At 39.5% G+C, this 20863-nt stretch overlaps 1 long non-coding RNA gene across 4 annotated transcripts in view; it reads left to right on the top strand.

The window, feature by feature from the left end:
* Window positions 1-922: 922 nt before the first annotated feature.
* LOC144213707 (uncharacterized) overlaps window positions 923-20863 on the top strand; it is a 101507-nt gene continuing 81566 nt past the window's right edge. For 3 of the 4 annotated variants that reach the window (XR_013330079.1, XR_013330077.1, XR_013330083.1), the window contains exons 1-2: window positions 3051-3567; window positions 5780-5983. This is a non-coding gene — a long non-coding RNA (uncharacterized LOC144213707). Of the gene's footprint in view, window positions 1220-3050; window positions 3568-5779; window positions 5984-20863 lie in introns of those variants that run through there. The other variant, XR_013330078.1, reaches the window with a different exon arrangement.

The following is a 20863-nucleotide window of genomic DNA, read 5'->3' as shown; positions in this document are numbered from 1 at the left end:
ACAACCGTGTGAAAATCCGTGGGAAAACCAACAGTGCTATAGCCAAAATGGTCATTTTATCTTAGCTAAATGCTAACCTGAGCTACATCCTTCATTCTCTATAGCGCTATTAGCCATGCAAATATAACCTTGAGTTCCTACTAGACGTGACGGCGTTGTATTGATTAGCCCGCCTCTTTTGTGTCTTTGACGAATGGATCCTTCCCGTTGACGGATGGCGTGCGGGACACCTTTGAGCTGTACGAGATGTCCGCCAAACCTTCGCCGTCCCCAGCTGACAAGGTGTCTCCTTAATCGAAGAAAGACGACCACGATCTATTAACCCGGAGCAATGATCCCTCTAAACTCCCCCTGTATGCAATTACGCAATACCCTGGTCTTCTCTACGCAGTAGCAATCATATTTCTGCGCAGTAAACAAAATCCCAACTTGTTTTTTTACCCCTATCCCCATGATGGCGCCATTTACGCGGCAACCAATGGCTGTAGCTCTGTCTACTCTTATGTTTTTCATGTTTTACAGCATGTTTTACATGAAAAACTAAAGGGAACATTGACATACACCTGCTTATACCAGGTGTAAAACTAGTATCCTATCTGGATTTGAGCCAAAACGGTCTTGGTAAGATCAGTTTTCATAAATATAGGCCATTTTTTATTTCATTTTTATATATTCCCCGTATAAAAGTCAGTGTACGACGTACATGATTTGAAATAGTAAAAAAAAACGTATAAAACGTACAAGTTGACACAGGTATGTTGATCCCATGTTCTGCTAAATCCCTTGTAGACCACGCCCCCTTTCCTAGCCTGGCTCTATTTTAGTCCAGCACCTAATCTCTTTGTAATCCCGCCCCCAGCCCCCAAAAGACGCCATCTTTTTTACGTAGTTCCCAACAAATTCAATTGTATATCGTGATTGCTTTCATTGATTGGTACATTCCCCAGTCGGACCGCCGTATATTCCAGATGGCTTTATTCCAGATGGCTTTATTCCCCTTTCACACACTTGGCTGCTCTCTAATAACAGCGAGCCCTCCGGCTAGGACCGCTAGGTTACCTGCCAAAACCCACCGGGGACGGGACTAATATTGGGAAATTTGAACTAGAGTCAGCTGGAATCTTGGGATTGGGATTTGTGCTAATTAATGGGATGTTGGTTGAGTTGGTAAGAAATGGGGGACTGTGGCTTTAAGGTATCTTCTTCATCTTCGGTGCATGTAAGTAGCAGGAGCTATAATGGTTTTAGGGGCTATTTTTTCATCTTATTTCATCAAAAATGGCGTTTATGAAGGATGAAATGGCAAGAGATCATTATAGGACCAAAATGGAATGATTTTTGAACTAAAAACACAGAAAAAATGGTTTAAAAATGACAATTATTGATTTAAAAGGACAATTTGATATACATCTTTACCCATTTGAGATATATTTAGATTAATTTCTTTATAAATGGATTAAAAGAACTGGATTAAAATCCCTGAATATTCCGTTTTTTATAGATTTAAAACAATATTTATTTTAGTTTTTTTTAAATATATTTTTACATTTTACAAAATGATTTTTGAACCAAAAACACAGAAAAAATGATTAAAAATGACAATTATGGATTCAAAAGGGGGAAAATCAGAAAATTTAATATACATCTATACTATTCATTCAAATTTGATCCTAAAACAGGAAATTGGCACTCATGATTCACTTTCCCGGGCCACAAAAAATGATGTAGCGGGCCAGATTTTGCCCTCAAACCGCATCTTTGACATCCATGCTAACGCTACAATATGATTTCATCACTTTACTCCGTCTTACAGGCACTTTTTCTCGAAAAATCCCGGCCATTTCCATAAAAATACGTGACTCCGCCTCAGCCCGGATGAACATTAGCACTTCCCTCGCCATTTTTCGGCGTGAGCATCGGCCGTGACGGTGACCTCGCCGCTTTCTCCGTCAAGCCGAGTATAGCCTGACATCCTCTCAAAAAACCCAGACCGTCTTTCTCCGGGTGATGTCTCCGGTTCAAAGCACACGGACAGCGGGTGGATGGGGGGACGGCGAGGGATGGGGGGGACGGCGAGGGATGAGGGGGCGGCGGCTTCATCTGGCGAACACGCTCCAAAGGCGACCTTGAACGGAGAGTTTGATTGAGGTGTTCAAAACCCGGCGTTGGAGAAAAAAGGGATTGATAGAATCAAGCGGCGGGGATTACTTCGTATTCGGCGCCGTACCCGATTCCGTGGCCCGCGGAACGCCGTTGCAAATGAAGTGTCGGCGCAACTTTGCCAAGAAAGACGAATGGAAATGAGAGCGCCACGGCGAGCGGCCCGGAAAGGAAAGGTGGAAAACTTTGAATGTTGCGCTGTTCACTGAAGCGGCGTGGCCACCATGAATACTGATATCCGACTTTTTAGTCCAACTTTTTTGGACAGCGCTAGTTTTTTTTTGTCTTCTTTAAAGTATCTCGCTAAACGGGGCGGGGGTAACATTACGGGCAAATATATGGTTATCCAATGAGGTGTCGAGGTCATGTTGCCGTCTGTAATTGAACCGTTTGTCAGTCGCGCCTCGTCCGATATCCATTAGCAGTTTTTCACTCAGGGTTCACGCTCGGAACGACAGAGGGCCCAATCAGAGGTCGTCCGGTCCTCCGTTTGTCCGTTTTGCTGCTGGTGATAGAATATTGAGAGGTCGCCTGAAGTCAGAGAAGTTCTAGTCTGCCGGAAAATCTTATCAATGACCATTCATGGGCTTCAAGATGTCAGGAATCAATAGTTAGGTACATACTTAGCTAGATTTAGCTAAATAATACAAAGAGATGACCAGTCTTTCTCATGCCATAGAACAGAGATAGGTCTCCTGATGTTAGACCAGTTCTAGTCCGCCGAAAAACCTTATCAGTGACCATTCGTGGGCTTCAAGATGTCAGGAATCAATAGTTAGCTACATACTTAGCTAGATGTGGCTAAATAATTCAAAAAGATGACCAGTCTCATGTCATAGAATAGTGATAGGTCTCCTGAAGACAGACCAGTTCTCGTCTGCCGAAAAACCTTATCAATGACCATTCATTGGCTTCAAGATGTCAGCCATCAATAGTTATCTACATTAGATACCGAGCTAGATGTAGCTAAAAAAATTCAAAGTGATGACCAGTCTTATGTCATGGAATAGTGAGAGGTCTCTTGAAGACAGACCAGTTCTAATCCACCTAAAAAACCTTATCAATGACCTATCATCGGCTTCAAGATGTCAGCAATCAATAGTTAGCTACATACTTATCTAGATGTAGCTAAAATAATTCAAATAAAAGACCAATCTTTCTCATGTCAATATTCATCAATTTAAGATTCGTTTTGTTGTTTTTTTCCCTTCACTCTGACCTGCCCTTGTGATTGGCTGTTGACTTTTTGCCTTGCCCAGCCTGGCAGGCTCTCCCAGGTGTTTCCAATTGACTAATCAGCCCATGTCTAGGTATTTAAAGCCTGTGTATTGTAGTAGTCAGTCTTTGCCGGGTTGTCTGGAGCTCTCATATGTCTCCCAGTTAAAGTCCTGATTCTCCTGGTTAGATGTAAGTTTGCTTTGTTAGTTTTGGGCCTTGCATTTTCACTTTTTTTCCCTTTTTCACTTTGTTGTTTTAAGCATAATCCAAGTTATTAAAGTTTGTTTTCAAAGCAGCAGCTTGTGGGCCAAATCTGTGGCTGTTGCATCATTTTGTGTGGCCTGAGAAAGTAAATCATGAGTTTTTATTTTAGCATTAAATTCAAATGATGATGTATTTTACATTTTCCTAAGTTTCCTTTCATTAAATATTTTGAATCCATTGTTTTTAGTACAAAAAGTATTTTGTAACATCTAAAATATATAAATATATTCTGTTTTCCACTTTAATATTGAACATAATTTAAAAAAATCCATTTGAAATGATTAAAATAGAAAAATTGCTTAAATAAACATGGCTTTAAATCTATAAAATTGGACTTTTTAACGTTTTTAATCCAATTATAAATATTCTAGATATTACACCTAAAATAATCCGACTTTAAATTGAGTTGAAGTTAATGTAGCCTGCGAAACATCCCGAGTTTGACAACCCTGAAAATAAATGAACCTGGCAACCAGTTACAAACCCCCCCAAAAAAATGAGCGAGTACACAAAGCCCAAAGAAATGGAGTTTTGAGTGCGGTAGGTTGTCTCCTTTGTGGCTCTTCAACACAAGAAAATAAGTGGCTGAAATATGACACTCGGGGCAGCATTGTCGGGAGGAATTTACCCGACCCGACGCAACCCGGCGCAAATAAACCAGCGACTTGTCGGCGAAGAGCCTTGAAGATGATGATTTCCAGAAATTGCGCTTGATGTGCTTGACGCTATCCGTCACACTCCAATCTTGTCCCGCCACTCACAAGATGAATCCCGGTTAGAGACACTCACTTTGCCCTAGTCTTCAGTCCTCTCCTGGTGGAGGGTCCTCCACTTCTAGCACCCCCCGCATACCCCCCCAGGTCCTTCATCTAGTCAGGAAATATAGGGCTATTCCCAATTCTGGATTGGCCGCTGGAAAAATGAACATTCGTTTAGAACAAGGGTGTCAAACTCGGGTTGTTTCACAGGCTTGATTTTACGTGGACAGGACATTTTTTATATATAATATTTAGATTTTTTCTTAATATAAATGGATTAAAAGAAGTGGATTAAAAGTCTTGAATATTCCGTTTTTTATAGATCTAAAACAATGTTTATTGTAGGTTTTTTTTAACTATTTTTAGATTTTTTTGATTTTTTTTGTACTAAAACAACAACAAAAATGATTAAAAATAGCAATTATTGATTTAAAAGGGGGAAATCCTTAAATTTAATATATAAATGGATTAAAATACTGGATAAAAAGTCCTGAGTATTCTGTTTTTTATAGTAATAAAACAATGTTTATTTTAGCTATTTTCTAAATATATTTTTAGATTTTACAAAATTAATTTTGAACTAAAGACTGAAAAAATGGATCAAAAAATGACAATTATTGATGTAAAAGGGGGAAAATCATTAAATTTAATATATAAATGGATTAAAACCCATGAATATTCTGTTTTTTTATAAATCTAACACAATGTTTATTTGAGCTATTTTCTAAATATATTTTTAGATTTTACCCAATTATTTTTGAACTAAAAACTGAAAAAAATGACTCAAAAAATAGCAATTATTGATGCAAAAAAGGGAAAATCATTAAACTTAATATATACATCTATAATCTTCATTTTAATTTAATCCTAAACAAAAAGTCAGCACTCATGAACTTTCCCTGGCCACAAAAAATGATGCGGCGGCCCAGATTTGGCCCCCAAGCCACCACTTTGATTCTAATTACGATATATAAAACTTCAACTGTAAAAATTCCATTTATCCACTGTAATGTACCTTTAACCTTCCCGCTAACAGTTCACGTCACCCCCAAAAACCCAACACCAGAGACCTGTAAACTAAGTAAACAACACCATGTCAAAAAACTTCACAGAACAATATGCGGGTGTACCAAATATCAAACTGCTTAGCTTGCACATGATTGACTTTCTCAGGCCATATAAAAGGATCCATCAGGCCAGATTTGGCCCCCGAGCCTCCATTTTGACAAATATGGTTATTTTGGAACATTTCAGGTGGTTGTAGTATTGATTGTGTTGGTTTGGTTTCCAGGACAACCAATCGGTTTGTATCCGATGCTTCCTAGCATACTTCTAAGGGTTTTATTTTTTAATTTTTATATTTTTTCTCTCATTTTCAGGCTTCATTAAGATGAAGGCGCCGTACGAGAGGCCTCTCGTTAGCGCCGGAGATCGAAGCGGCGTTGAGGCAGTGGGGTTCCACCCTGGAACGCCACTGGACGTAGAAAAAAAAAGCCCAAAGGAGGAAAAACCCAATGAGATGTTCGATTCTAAACAAGTTGTTTTCATCAGAAACGGAAGCCTTTAATCACCCTGCAAAAAACGTGAGTTGTTTTTTATTCTTTTTTGATGCTAGGATTGTCATAGCTCAACATTCACCTTGTTTCCTAATGAGATCTCGGAGATGTTGCCGTGGTTTTTTTTTTTTAAAGCAAATTACCCACATGCTGTCTTCTGGAAAGGTAGGACGGAGTTTTTCCACCATGGGTTTGTCACTTGCTGTCAATTAATGCGGCGTAGATGATGTTTTGCCGAGTTGTTTGTGGGTTTTTTTTTGGACAAACGATGCGGGGAAACCACACGAGATTCCTTTCAAGAAGTTTAGAGTCGACTAGATGCTAGGTTTTTTTGCCCGATCGACAAATTTGAAATGAGCTCCACGTTTTGGTAGTCGGAAGTTTGGGCGCTGGTTTTTTGGTCCCTTTTGGTCGCCATTTTTTTGGTGGTTGGTCAGAGAGTTTACTGTTGAAACCAGCTCTCAAAATTATAATCATGAGATAGAGTTTAATATCTAAGTACTTTTTAATATATAAGTGCTGTTTAATATGTAAGTGCTGTTTAATATGGAATTACTGTTTAATATCCAAGTACTTTTGAAGCCAGCTCTCAAAATTATGTTCATGACAGAGTTTGATATCTAAGAGACATAGTTTAATATGTAAGTAGTGTTTAATATGTAAGTAGTGTTTAATATGTGAGTACTGTTTAATATCTAAGTACTGTTGAAGCCAGTTCTCAAAATTATAATCATGAGAGTTTAATATCTAAGAGAGAGTTTAATATGCAAGTACTGTTTAATATCTAAGTAGTGTTTAATATCTTAGTAGTGTTTAATATCTAAGTAGTGTTTAATATCTAAGTACTGTTTAATATCCATGTACTGTTTAATATCCAAGTACGGTTTAATATGCAAGTACTGTTTAATATCCAAGTACTGTTTAATATCTTAGTACTGTTTAATATCTAAGTAGTGTTTAATATCTAAGTACTGTTTAATATCTAAGTACTGTTTAATATCTAAGTAATGTTTAATATCTAAGTACTGTTTAATATCCAAGTACTGTTTAATATCCAATTACTGTTTAATATCCAAGTACTGTTTAATATGCAAGTATTGTTTAATATGCAAGTACTGTTTAATATGTAAGTAGTGTTTAATATCTAAGTACTGTTTAATATCTAAGTACTGTTTAATATCCAAGTACATTAGACCGGCGACCAAACATTTGTCATCATTACCGTTTTAATTTGAAAAGCAAAACCGCCATTACAGCATGACAGGAATCAGTTCGTTGGTTTTTGTTTGGGTTGTCGACTCCGATTGGGTCATCGTGGTTCGCCTCACGTTTGTCATCGTTTCAAAACTTTTTTCATATTTCAAACAATTGCCAGGCAGCTGTCAAAATAACGGCCAGATTCAAGGCGGAGTCACTCAATCTACAGCGCCGACTCTTTCAAGTATGTTTGCTTGAAAAGTGTCAAAATTTTCCAGCGCCACCTGCGTGAATTCACATCATCTGTCAAAACTGCCTACGCATTTTCTCTCTGGGAGAGCGCGCCGTCTCCCCGAGCGAACCCGCGTTCCCCCTTCATCTGTCAGGGAGTCCGCCGACCCGGGAGCCTCACCCGTCCCTGGCGCCGCCGCCGGTACACCTTCGCCGCCCCAAAACGGGCTAAGCGTATCTATTAAATATGTCGTGCTTCCTCACCAACTTTCTGACTGACAAGCGCGGCGACGTCAGAACGCATTTTTACGCGGGTTGTCGTCAAAGCGGCTTTTTTGGGGGAATAAACAAGACCCCCTGTGAACTCTTTGTTCAACCAATGGGGATCCAGTTAGGGTTTAGGGCGTTAAATACTTTGCGTTGAAATGTCGAATTCTACATTTGTACGTCTAAAGTAATCACAAATGTTTGACGCATGCTAACTTAATGCTAATGCTAAGTAGCGATACGTTATGTATAGGTATGTTTTGCTTGTTTTTAATTTAAATGTTAATAGAAACGTAAAAGTATTTTCTTTTATCCTATGAAGGTCTTTTTGTAATTTTTTTTTAAAAAGGCCATCATTTAAACAAAAATAATAATACTTAACCTAATACTACTGCTTAGTAGCGTTATGTTACACGCGTTTTGCTTGTTTTTAATTGAAATATCGTTAATAGAAATGTAAAACTATATATTTTTTCATCCTATAAAGCTATTTTTGTCTTTTTTTTAATAAGCCTATCATTTAAACAAAAACAATAATACCTAACTTAATACTACTGCTTAGTAGCGTTATGTTACACGCGTTTTGCTTGTTTTTAATTGAAATATCGTTAATAGAAACGTAAAACTATATATTTTTCATCCTATAAAGCTAATTTTGTCATTTTTTTAATAAGCCCATCATTTAAACAACAATAATAATATTTAACTTAATACTACTGCTTAGTAGCGTTATGTTACACGCGTTTTGCTTGTTCTTAGTTAGAATGTCATTAATAGAAACGTAAAACTATATTTTCTTTTATTTTTTAAGCTATTTTTGTCTTTTTTTTAAAAAACCCCATCATTTAAACAAAAATAATAATACCTAACTTACTACTAATGCTAAGTAGCGTTATGTTACACGCATTTTGCTCACTTTACCTTTATCCTAATAAACTATTCTCCGTTTCAATTCAAATTATAACAAAACAATTCTACTATCCATTTCGCCAAACAAATCCTACTTTTCCAGTCTGTCAAAGTCTTCCCATTTCCCTCACTTGGCGACCAATCCTTCCAAATAGAACTAGGTACACATTAGGACAATAACTAGTAACTAAAACCACATTCAAACCAGTTTTACAATCATTTTTCATTTCTTTCTTCAAAAGTTGCTGCTTTTTATAGAACCTAAACTTAGACCCGATGGATTTGAAGGGATGGGGATTGCGTTTGTCAATCGTAGCCGTGTCTATCCTATGTTATTAATTTGTCTAGCTGTCAGTGGAAACACACTCGTAGCTGTATTTATTTTGCCGCCCTCTCAGGCTCCATTAGTGGTTGGGTTATTGCTTTTTGATTGTATTTATGCCCCTTCTGTCTTTCATTTCCGCTACAATATTACCTGGATATATATATATACACTCCCCCCTTCTGCCATTGTCAAAATTTGACTGATTGATCTCGCTATAAATCTATTAGTTTATTGTCTTTCTGCCATGGAATGCGTTCACTAGAAGAAATAAAGTCTGTAGGACTTGAATTAGCCTGTTTGGATTCAGTTTTTCATTCGGTTTTTGCCACGATTATTACTGTGGGCGGGGTTTATTATGACCTATGACTAGTAGTACTCTAGGGATTTAAATTCCTTGCATTGTTGCTCCTTTGTTGTTTTTCAAGCCAACTTAGTTAAATGTCTGACAACCCCGCTTATATTCTATACACAGGTCTACGACCATTACGTAATCGCTGCGTATTTCGCGCGTACCCATTACGTCATAGCTGCGTGTTTCGTGCACGCTTTGCGCGTCATAGCTGCGTACTTTGCGCACGCTTCGTGCGTCATAGCGGCCTGAGTCCCTTTTTACCTTAACACCTGCACTCATTTATAACTTCACTTACTTCACCCTGTCACACTAACGTGCTAGAATTGAGTTCTCTGGGACGGATTGGACACCCTCAGGTTGTCCTCAACCGCCAACGCGAGTTCCTCAGACATTAATGCCTGTCGACTGGCGGTTTTGATTGACATTGCCGACTTAACCGCCGGCATAAATCCAAAGCCGCGGGAATGACTATAGGCTGTAAACAGCAATAAATAAACAGTGATAAACTCATCATCGTAGCGGGAGTCTTGTCGCCGCCGTAAGTGGAAACATCCCCGGAGCCCTTCGCTAAAACGTGCTTAAATTGAGCGTTGCCTGTTTTGACTCGCCCCGCCGCCGTCGTCACCTTTAGGGAGTTGTTGACTTTCTTGCGGTACTCCGGAGCGCAAAAAAAACGTGTAGGATGTGTTTTAAAGGTTCAAAATATTGAAAGATATGACTCGGTGATGTTTTTAAGGTAGCGTATTTCGTCAGGGAAGTCCTCGGGCTACTGACCGTCTCCGAGGAAATCGTCTCCGAGTGTCTTCAGTGGGTTAGAAATGTAATTTTTGCAGCTTTTCTTGAAAAATAACCATCATGTTAATAGGAATGTTGTTAATAGAAATGGGAAACTATATTATCCTTTATTCTGTTAGGGTATTTTTGTCAATTTTTAAAGGGTTCATCATGTAAACAAAAAAAATAACACTTAACTTAAAACTTATGCTTTTGGTCGCTGTTTTTTTGGTCCCTTTCTGTCCCTGGACTTTTGGTCTCCGTGTTTTTGGTCCCTGGTCTTTTGGTCTCTGTTTTTTTGGTCCCTTTTGGTCCCTGGTCTTTTGGTCTCTGTGTTTTTGGTCCCTTTTGGTCCCTGGTCTGTTGGTCTCTGTGTTTTTGGTCCCTGGTCTTTTGGTCTCTGTTTTTTTGGTCCCTTTTGGTCCCTGGTCTGTTGGTCCCCGGTCTTTTGGTCTCTGTGTTTTTGGTCCCTGGTCTTTTGGTCTCTGTTTTTTTGGTCCCTTTTGGTCCCTGGTCTTTTGGTCTCCGTGTTTTTGGTCCCTGGTATTTTGGTCTCTGTATTTTTGGTCCCTTTTGGTCCCTGGTATTTTGGTCTCCGTTTTTTTGGTCCTTTTTGTTCCCTGATCTTTTGGTCTCCGTTTTTTTGGTCCCCAGTCTTTTGGTGACCAATCAAACTGTGACAGAAAGTTTACTGTTGAAGCTCTCAAAACTATATTCATGAAGAGCGAGTTTAATAAAATATTTTCACACTTAGGATTGCATTAGCGATTCCTATTTACCCGGAGAAGAGCGTAAAATCGGTTAGCCGTCATCAATCGGCGCCCCCCCCCCCTCCTTTGTCTTGTGATCAATAGCTGTGTGTAATTCTATCAATGCTCATGGTATTGCCTCCATGCCTGCCGTGCCAAAAATACACTTTGAGCCAAATGGGGTCAGATAGCAATTTTAAAGCTTCCCGGAATGGCGCCACTTGATGAATCGCACCAGCAAATGCGGATTAATGATTCATTTGTCTTAGACTCATTTGCTTCTTGGCGTCTGCTGGTGTTTTTTCATTTTTGTTTTGTTTTTTTGTGGCTCTGTTTTGTTCATTTGACTTCCCCGAGTACTTCTCCACATGGGATTGGGGCAAAGTGCAATTACTTCCACGTGACCGAAAGCCAAAGTCGATATCTACCTGGCGAGGGATCGAGTTCACGTTAGCTCTTTTTGGCTACTACGGACAAAGCTAGGCATCCAATCCGTTTTAGAGTGGGCTTAAATGTCCAAAGACGTGACTGAGAGACGGCCAGACCTCCCAGTTGCAATGAATTGGATGTCTTACGTTGCCAATGGTTGGGCAATATGTTCATTTTGGCGCTGCTCTGTCTTCATTTTGTCCAATTTGGGGGAAATTGGTCCAAGTGGGCGAGCCTTGTAGCGCGGAAAAATGTAGGCGGTAGAAACAATTGAAAATGTTCATGTTGCCAGTCACTTGAAGGACTCGGACGTTTGGTTGCCCGGTCAAATAGTGACAGACAGAAAGTTTACTGTTGAAACCATTTCTCAAAATTATATTCATGAGAAAGAGTTTAATATCTAAGCGAGAGAGTTTAATATCTAAGAGAGATAGTTTAATATCCAAGAGAGAGTTTAATATATGTTGTTAAATCTATGTAAAATATGTAAGGACTGTTTAATATGTAAGTACTGTTTAATATGTAAGTACTGTTTAATATGTAAATACTGTTTAATATGTAAATACTGTTTAATATGTAAATACTGTTTAATATCTAAAAGAGTGTAATATCTAAGTAGTGTTTAATATCTAAGTCCTGTTTAATATCTAAGTACTGTTTAATATCTAAGTGCTGTTTAATATCCAAGTGCTGTTTAATATCTAATTACTGTTTAATATCCAAGTGCTGTTTAATATCCAAGTGCTGTTTAATATCCAAGTGCTGTTTAATATCTAAGTATACTGTTTAATATCTAAGTATACTGTTTAATATCTAAGTATACTGTTTAATATCTAAGTATACTGTTTAATATCTAAATGCTGTTTAATATCCAAGTGCTGTTTAATATCTAAGTATACTGTTTAATATCCAAGTACTGTTTGATATCCAAGTACATTTGACCGGCGACCAAATGTCCGGTCACACTCCAACTGTGACCTATCCCTGTTTTAACCAGTAGGCTTATGCTATTCCTTATTTTATCGGGTCAAATTCCGAACCTGACGTGAATCTCCATCTATGGCAGTGAAGCATTTAAGATTGTATTACCCACCGTCGACAGGCTGTAAAATTTCTCTGAACCGGCACGATCGATAATTCCGTGAAATACAATTATAAGCAAAACGGGCACGGCCTAAAAAAAAAGTCGATTACCCGCATATTGTTTATCGGTGCGCTTAACTAAGCTATTAGACTAATTAGAAGTTGATTCCTTGACAAAAGCCACGCACGACTGAGCCTCACTTTGAATGACAAGTAGTCGACCCCCGTCAGGCGGCGCTGGCAAAATAAAAAGCACTTTAGCAACTCGTCGGGTCATTTGTTTTGCGTGAAAAAAACACAAATAGGTGTTACATGATTCATATGCGTGGATGGATAATTATCACTATCCCAATTATAAAAGGGATGCAAACAAGAGGTCTTTCCGCGGGGCAATATTTCTTGTCTCGTTGCATGTTCGAATAATTAATGAGCTAGCTTTTAATCTCCCAATGGAGACGACTCCACCGGAGGAGAAAAGATCGCTAAAGCCTTCAGGAAGGGGGGAGGAGGAGGGGCTTAAAAAATGTAGCTTTAAAAAATACAGGGCAGGTCAACCCATGTTTTTACGTCAAAGACACGCGCCCTTATGTTTTTTTTTCCGGTATACTTTAGCGCACACCGGGAATATATGCAAGTGTGTCAGGTGATTCGGCACCAGCAGTTGTTAAGCCTCCCGGGGGGCCGGAAGAGGGGGTCCGGACGGCGTGGTGATTAGCATGCGCGGCGCAAGCTAAGCAGACCCTTCATTTATTCTGCTTGCAAGTTTGATAGTTGGTACACCCGCATATTGTTCGCCTTGAATAGTGGGATTTTTTGAGATGTTGTTGTTTACTTGGTTTACAGGTCTCTGGTGTTGGTTTTTTGGGGGTAACGTGAACTGTTAGTGGGAATGTTAAAGGTACATTACAGTGGTTAAATGGAATTTTTACAGGTTTCGTAATTAGACTTGACGTGGGTGAAACTGTAAGACAAAAATAACGACATTGTGTTTTAGGATCAAATTAAAATGAAGAGTATAGATGTATATATAAAATTTTATTATTTCTTCTTCTTTTACATCAAAGATTGTCATTTTTAAATCATTTTTGTTGTGTTTTTAGTTAAAAAAAATCATGTAAAATCTTTAAAAATATATAAAATAGCTAAATTAAACATTGTTTTACGTCTATAATAAAACAGAATATTCAGGACTTTTAATCCAGTTCTTTTAATCAATTTATTACAAAAAAAATCTAAATATTATATATAAAATGATCCAGCCCTCATCAATTCATGCTATCATTAATGCAGCCTATTTATTTCAAAATATAGACAACATAAACAGACAAAAAAATCTTTTATCGTCAATTCTTTCAAAATAGAGAGAAAATAAACCGATTAAAAAATGTTTTACCGTCATAGGACTTGGCCCACCTCCCAAAACCATCAACATTTCCTTCAAGCTAACTATTTAGCATCCACTACAAATACAGCCATACTTGTACTTACAAAATCAAGTACTTTTTCATACCCTGAAACTTTTCTACCTAGATTCGTAAGTCAATGTAACCAATAAGCACCCATCCATCCAAATATAACGTCAATCCGGCATTTTGTTTTCCCCGTTTCTTCTAAAACGACAGCATAAAAAGCGCATTTGCTCTCATTTACATACATTACGGTATACTTCAGGGATTTTAAGCTTTTGTTAGAGAGATGAGAAGCCTTACTAGCATGGAATTGATCCGCTATACGCATTAGCAGATTGCCTATTGATGAGCACAGGGGTGGGAAGATTTATAACAGTGCGATTGACGTTCACAATCTCAAAGTCTAAATGAACGAATAGCGAGCGGCGGCGGCGAGTCCAGCCTTGATTTGCAGGCTCATCAGCTAGCGCAAATGTCGCGTTTAGCGCGCTCTCATCACCGGGCCGCTCCTGACTGATAATACGTTAAGTAAAGTTATGCGTGGAGCGCTCCGAAAGGCCAACAAGATTCACTATGACACCAGAGACATTTGCAAATGGGAAGGGGGCGTCGGCAAATGCATATCCGCCATGATTTCCGAATCAAAACACCTCAGAGATGGTGACCATATTTCATTTTTTGTCCAGAAATGCATTATCGCTTTGAGTTTCTCGAGTACGAGTCTTTAAAAAAATATTACCATCGCGTCTGTAGATTGTAAACGTCCTTGCCGACCCGCAAAAAAACCACTGACCCACTAGCTCTACCCTCCCTAAGGGAATGTAATGGCCGCCATTCGATGCCGAACCTGATATGAACTTCCTCTAGCACTCGTAATAAAATTGATATCATTTGATCCCAACAGCTGCAAATTCCACATTATTTATCTACTTGCTATGACCTTGCCTACAGGTTCCGGTTTTCCATTTTTTGTTATGATAGGTCTCAAAAATAGACAGAAATCATTTTTTTCTAACATTTTAGGAATTTTTCGTATATTAGCCACCCCCTGTGTATAATCCATACCCTTAAATTAGCCTTAAAATGGTTAAATTTGACAATTTCTCTCATATAAGCCGCCCCCTGGTTCACAATTTCCACCTCCATCTTTGTAGTTTTAAGAGGGAGGACAAATAAGTTACTTTAAAAGGGACATTTTTAAGAAAAATCATCGTAGGTGGTATTTCTGAGGTATTTTTTCACGGTTTATCCAAAATATGTTTAGTTTTTTGCTTGAATTTAGTTCATAGACGTCTAAATACATTTTGTTTAGAGTTTTATCGGTTTATCTTTTAAATAAATAACCATGTTGTCTTGCATTATGGCAGTTCGTCTTTATCACATTGCAGTTTTTTGCGTTTTGGGTCGTACAAATGTGTTACTTCCAAGAGAAAATATTTAAAAAATTAATGTAATGGCAGCTAAGTGTTTTTTTTTCATGTTCAAATGCAACATATAATTGATTAATTTTTTAAATTTCATTCCTAGACGTCAAAACAAAACGATTTAATCGCAAACATATAAAAACCATCTCATTTAAAGAAGAAAACGTCTCAGAATTATGTTAACAAAATGGTTACCCTGATGCTAATCAATGAGATGTGGACAATTTTCATTAAAAACTGTAAGATTAAAACAACTAGTGTACAGATAGGCTCAAAGTTTAACATAGAGCCATAAGCACCCATCCAAAGTGACTCCCGAGCCATAGATTCCTAAAGAAATCGTCTCAAAAACCTTCCTCCTCCCTGTAATATTTGTAGATGTGACCCAATTTGAATGTTTGGAGTTATACAAAAGCCACTTATCGCCCCTTACGGGCAGCGTAGAACTGATTCGCATCTATAATAAGAAAAAGTCAAATGGTGTTTACAAGAAAAACACACCCGGGCCCAGATAACGATGGCCGCCGTCCTTGCTTGCAGACGTATTGACAGGCGGAGATTAAAAACACATGGCCCACCCCATTAACCACACGGTAAACACGGTTTTGTGTGCGCGGGTAGTTTACTTGGCGGGTCATGCCGCCTTCGTCGCCCTTGACCGCCTGACCGTTTCCCCGCCGCCTGTAAGACGACGGCAATTATCGTCACGCGGGGTCTTTTAATACCGGAGCTCCATGGCCGGTAGATTAATTGAGGTAGCAACAGGCGCGCGAGGGTGTTGCCAAACTCCTCCCGCCGGACGTTAGCTAAAGATGGCGGTGAGTTATTCACGCCGTCTTCGCTAAAGGCCAACGACACGACAAGACAAAGCATAGACGAGTACGCCACAGGTAGTGACAGGAGGGATGGGGTGTCGTTCTTGACAGCTAGCGCGCTAATTACACTCCCAAAACAATGTTTGGTGGATTTTTTTGTTCGGGAAGCCGGCCAAGAACAGATGTAGCCTATGCTTCTCATGCGGGGTTTTTGGAATGTCATCCCCGGGTGCTTTAATCTGTCTGTTCAGTGTAGCGTGTGTATGTGTGTGTGTGTTATGGGCTGTAATACCGGGAACAGGTGGGTGAAGCACCGCGGGAACAGACGGTAGCATGTTTGGGATGGGTTTGCTTCGGGGTGGACTGTTCTTGCTGTGCCCGGCAAGGTCTTTTTTAGCGTAAACGGCCAGGAACTGAAACGCTGTGGTAACTACGATAAAATATGGTTAGAGTACAATAGGAATCTGGTTTAGATTTGTCCGGGTATTGCTGAGAATTTGTTTTAATTCACAGACCCCTGACGGATTGGACATCTGGGATAATCAAAAAGATGGCTATTCGACAGTTAGAATTAGATAATTTTTGCTAAATCTTGCTTTTTAGGAATGTTTCGCTAACACCGCTACTAAATTTTATTCGAATTTGAACAGCTAACAAAGATGGCCGCCAGATAAGCACAGGAATGTAAGAAAATAATGTTTAAAAAGATGGTATTTGACTAGACTAAATTAGGCACAAATACTTAAATTTGCCTTTTTTATCGTTTCCAAAAGCTAACAAAGATGGCCGCCAGATAAGCACAGGAATGTAAAAAAATAATGTTTAAAAAGATACTTGTCAACTAGACTAAATTAGGCAAAAATACTTCAATTTTGCCTTTTTTCGAACTTTATCGTTTCCAATAACTAACAAAAATGGCCTCCAGATAAGCACAGGAATGTAAAAAAAGAATAATTAAAAAGATACTTGTCAACTAGACTAAATTAGCCACAAATACTTCAATTTTGCCTTTGTTCGAACTTTATCGTTTCCAATAACTAATAAAAATGGCCACCAGCTATGCATAGGAATGTAAAAAAATAATATTTAATAATATTTAAACTAAACTAGTTACAGATACTTAATTTTGCCTTTAACGGTATTGTAGCCGCCGCCTTGTGGTCATAACAAAATGGCGCTCCGTTTAAATAAGTTAATCTCAGCCAAAAAGCTTCAAAAAAGTGTCATTTTCTCACATCTCTTGATTTTTCAACCCGCAAATCGCCCACCCGAGGCGAGTATATGTCGTAAGGTCAAAAAAAACGTCTAGTGGTGGACCCAACCGCGCTACAATTTGGCGGTACGTTACACAATTCCTTCCCTGGCTTCCCAGTGTACTCGTAAATAAATGGCGGACCCTTGATGGTCTTGACATCGTGCTGCCTTCAGGGAACAACACAATTAAGGGTCATTTCTCATTAGTTTGCGTCCGAAGCCGTGCGTGAAGGCACACAAAGTCGGGTTATTAGTATCCGCCTGCTTTGTACAAGCAGCTTGGCAGTAAAAAGCCAAGCTTTTGTAGTTTTTTGTCATATTTATTTGCCGCATCCTTCGCAAAAGCCTAAATTAATCCTTAGCTTTTAATTTGAAGGCTTTTGGTGAGACGTTACGTGGCCACTCTGGGAGAACAATAGCTTATTAAAAGCTCTTACTTTGCAAGATGATACATTTCCAAGTCAAAGCAAAAACTATACCATAGCGGCTACTGAAGCGTGAAATACGCCACCCGGATTTAATACTCTACTTTGTCATGGCTATGTTGAAGTAATAACCGGGTAAAACGCATATTTATCAACCGGGTAGATCGGTCTATATATTATCGTTATGTTTATAGTCCTAGGTTAAAAATAAAAAGTGTAAACTTCAGTTTTTTCGCGTCTGTTAGTAAGAACTAAGCTTTAAACTGCTGAAAAAGTAGGCGGAGCTTCATAAAAGTTCATTCATTCACTCTAAATATGACACTATGATTAATTCCGAGCCTGGCGCCACCTTAAGGCCCCCCCTTGTTTCCTCGGCGTCCTCCCTAGGGTCGAATTTGCAAAAGCAGGTCATCCTAGAACTTAGCTCCTCCCCCTGGTGGAGGGTTCTTACTCATCTATCTTGGAGTTTCCCAACGGATTTCCTCACCCACGTTAATGGCGTCAGCTAAAAAGCTACACTTTAGCAAAATTGTGTTCCTTACTAGCTCCAATTTCTTTCTGGGTCTTTTCCTACAACACCCCCCGCCCCGCCTCTTCCTCGCCACCACACCGCCACCGCATTCTTATCGTTTTCCCGCGTTATCTCCACGCCAAGGTCAACCGAGCTCGAGGCTATCTTTCCCCCGATAAAAGCTGGATGCCAAATCCAGGTCCGACAGGTCACGTCCGGACGACGAAAAGATCTAAAAAATGTCACGTTTCGTTGCAGTGAACGCATAATCGAGATTGCAAAGGGGGCGTGGCTTATTCCACTTGATAAACGTTGTCTTGTTGTCAATTTTTTGCTAAATTCCAGATTTTTAAGTGTGTAAATGAGGAAAAACTCAGCCCAAGTTTGACTCGTTTCTATTTCTCGCCGTCTCCCGAGCGGCAGGAAACGGAACATCCTCGGGCTCGAATCCCTCCCAACACCGAATAGGCGATTCCGGATCGAACCGGAATGTCACGGTCCCCCGAAAAGTTTTTCCCCGCCTTGACTGAAGAGGATATCGCAAAAAAAAAGCATAACCCGCCCCGCCGAGGGGAAACGGGAGTGCTATTAAATAATTCAAAAGGCTGTCCTAGGTTGCCAATCAGAAATACTACCCCCATAAAAGCCGCGTCTATACTTGGCGTATGGAACGGAGGGCCCCGCAGCAAATGAAGGCATTATTCTTGTTATCCTCGGGAGGATGCGGCAGTGCGAGTATTTCTTCTTCTCGGGCTTGTCATCCACTTATTTCTTTATTTATTTTGCGGGGGGGGTGTTTAGCTTTTCAAGGCGGAGTCAGTGACTGTAAGCTCCGCCCCATTTGAATGTAAAGTATTTGACTAGACTTCAATTCTTATTCGTTTTTCAAAGAGGACTCCAAACACAATGCGTTCTGATTTGAACAGTTTATTGTCGAAGGGGGAGGAGTCAAATAGGAGCAATTTTATCCAATCCTAGTCCGAGCCAAGGTGAAGTCTTACTCTCCTGTAAATTACCGTATTTTCACGACTATAAGACGCACTTAAAAGTCTTAAATTTTCTCCAAAACTGACAGTGCGCCTTATAATCCAGTGCGCCTTATATATGGACCAAAACTGAAAACCAAAAACGAAAAAACACCAGTGTCGGATATTAAAAAAAACATAAACGCCTGAACTGAAACAATACTGTTAAATATGCAGATGCCATCTTAGTTTACAACATCTTCCATCATATAGCTCCTCCCCCACATACAAAAAAATCCAAAACATCAACAATGGCTGGCTCTAGAGGTGACTGTAAAGTAGTGAGTGCTTCATAACCTGGAAATCAATAGCAATTACCGTATTTTCACCACTATAAGGCGCACTTAAGTCTTAAATTTTCTCCAAAATAGACATTGCGTCTTATAATACAGTGCGCCTTATAATATAGTGCGCCTTATAATACAGTGCGCCTTATAGTCGTGAAAATACGGTATACAACTTTAAAACCAAAGATAGGCCCATCTTCCTCCATCCTGTCAGCCATCCATCATCTCATGTCCTTCCTCTCAGGGACGTGGTCTCCCCGATTGTGTATCCAAAGTAGGTTAGAAGTGGGCAAAAGTAACGGAACAGTCGCCACACCTTGAAAAACTCCCATCATGTCCGAGCGTGACCGGTCAGCAGGTGTGTCCGGCTCCGGCTCCCTCCCGACTAGCCTCCTTAATCGGCATAAAACGTCTCCGTTCTTTATTATTTCCAGACACGCGTCGAGGCAATTAGTTGGCCATTATGGCGAGGCAGGTGGTTCGCTAATACAAGATAATAACACACCTTGGGCATTGAACACCCGGCACGCTGCTCCGGGGGAAGGATTTGTGGTCTCAGCAATATAGCGCATCTCTCCGCCGGCCTAATTGGGATCGCTTAGGGATGAAAGAAGGGGGGAACTGACTGTACGTTTTATGCCTTGGCGGGATGAGAAGGACGGACGCGTGATTGGCAACGGCGGCGTGTTTTCCGTGTTAGATGGTCGTCAACGTGAAAAACGGAAGCCTGGAATGATTCCACGCAAGCCAACGTGCATACTTTGCAGTTTTTGCCTGATAATAAGGGTTCACCTTATTCTAATCTGTCCTAATCAACTCTTGTCTGTCTATTTAAACCCTGTGCGTTAGGGTTACTGTATTTTCACGACTATAAGGCACACTGGATTATAAGGCGCACCCTCAATGAATGACATTTTCCCCATATATAAGGCGCACTGGATTATAAGGCGCCCTGTCTATTTTGGAGAAAAATCTAAGACTTATGTGCGCCTTATAGTGGTGAAAATACAGTAAGTTTTTTATTTTTTAGGATTTTTTGTTTTTATTCTGCGTGGAGGCCACTATTGGTTGAAGTACTATTGTTTATTCAATATATCTTTGTGTATTTATCAGTGTCAGTACAGATTTAGTTGTTTTCCAGCCTTCTATTTCAAACTTGACTGTAGAAGCTAAATACCGTATTTTCCATATATAAGGCGCACCCTCATTTAAGGTTTTTTGCATATATGAGGCGCACTGGGTTATAAGGCGCATTGTCTATTTTGGAGAAAATTGAAGACTTAAGTGCGTCTTATAGTCGTGAAAGTACGGTAGTCTTTGTAAGATCTTTGTATTATGATAAGTTCCCAAATCTTGCAATATATTGCTTTCCCAAGTCCTTCCATATCAGATCTGGTTTTCTCATTTGATTTCTAAGTCCTCTTGTTTGGTTTTTATATAC

The sequence above is a fragment of the Stigmatopora nigra genome, chromosome 20 (genome assembly GCF_051989575.1).
Source record: "Stigmatopora nigra isolate UIUO_SnigA chromosome 20, RoL_Snig_1.1, whole genome shotgun sequence".
Taxonomy (NCBI): domain Eukaryota; kingdom Metazoa; phylum Chordata; class Actinopteri; order Syngnathiformes; family Syngnathidae; genus Stigmatopora; species Stigmatopora nigra.
Note: the sequence above shows the minus strand (reverse complement) of the source record. Positions and strands in the feature narration are given on the sequence as shown.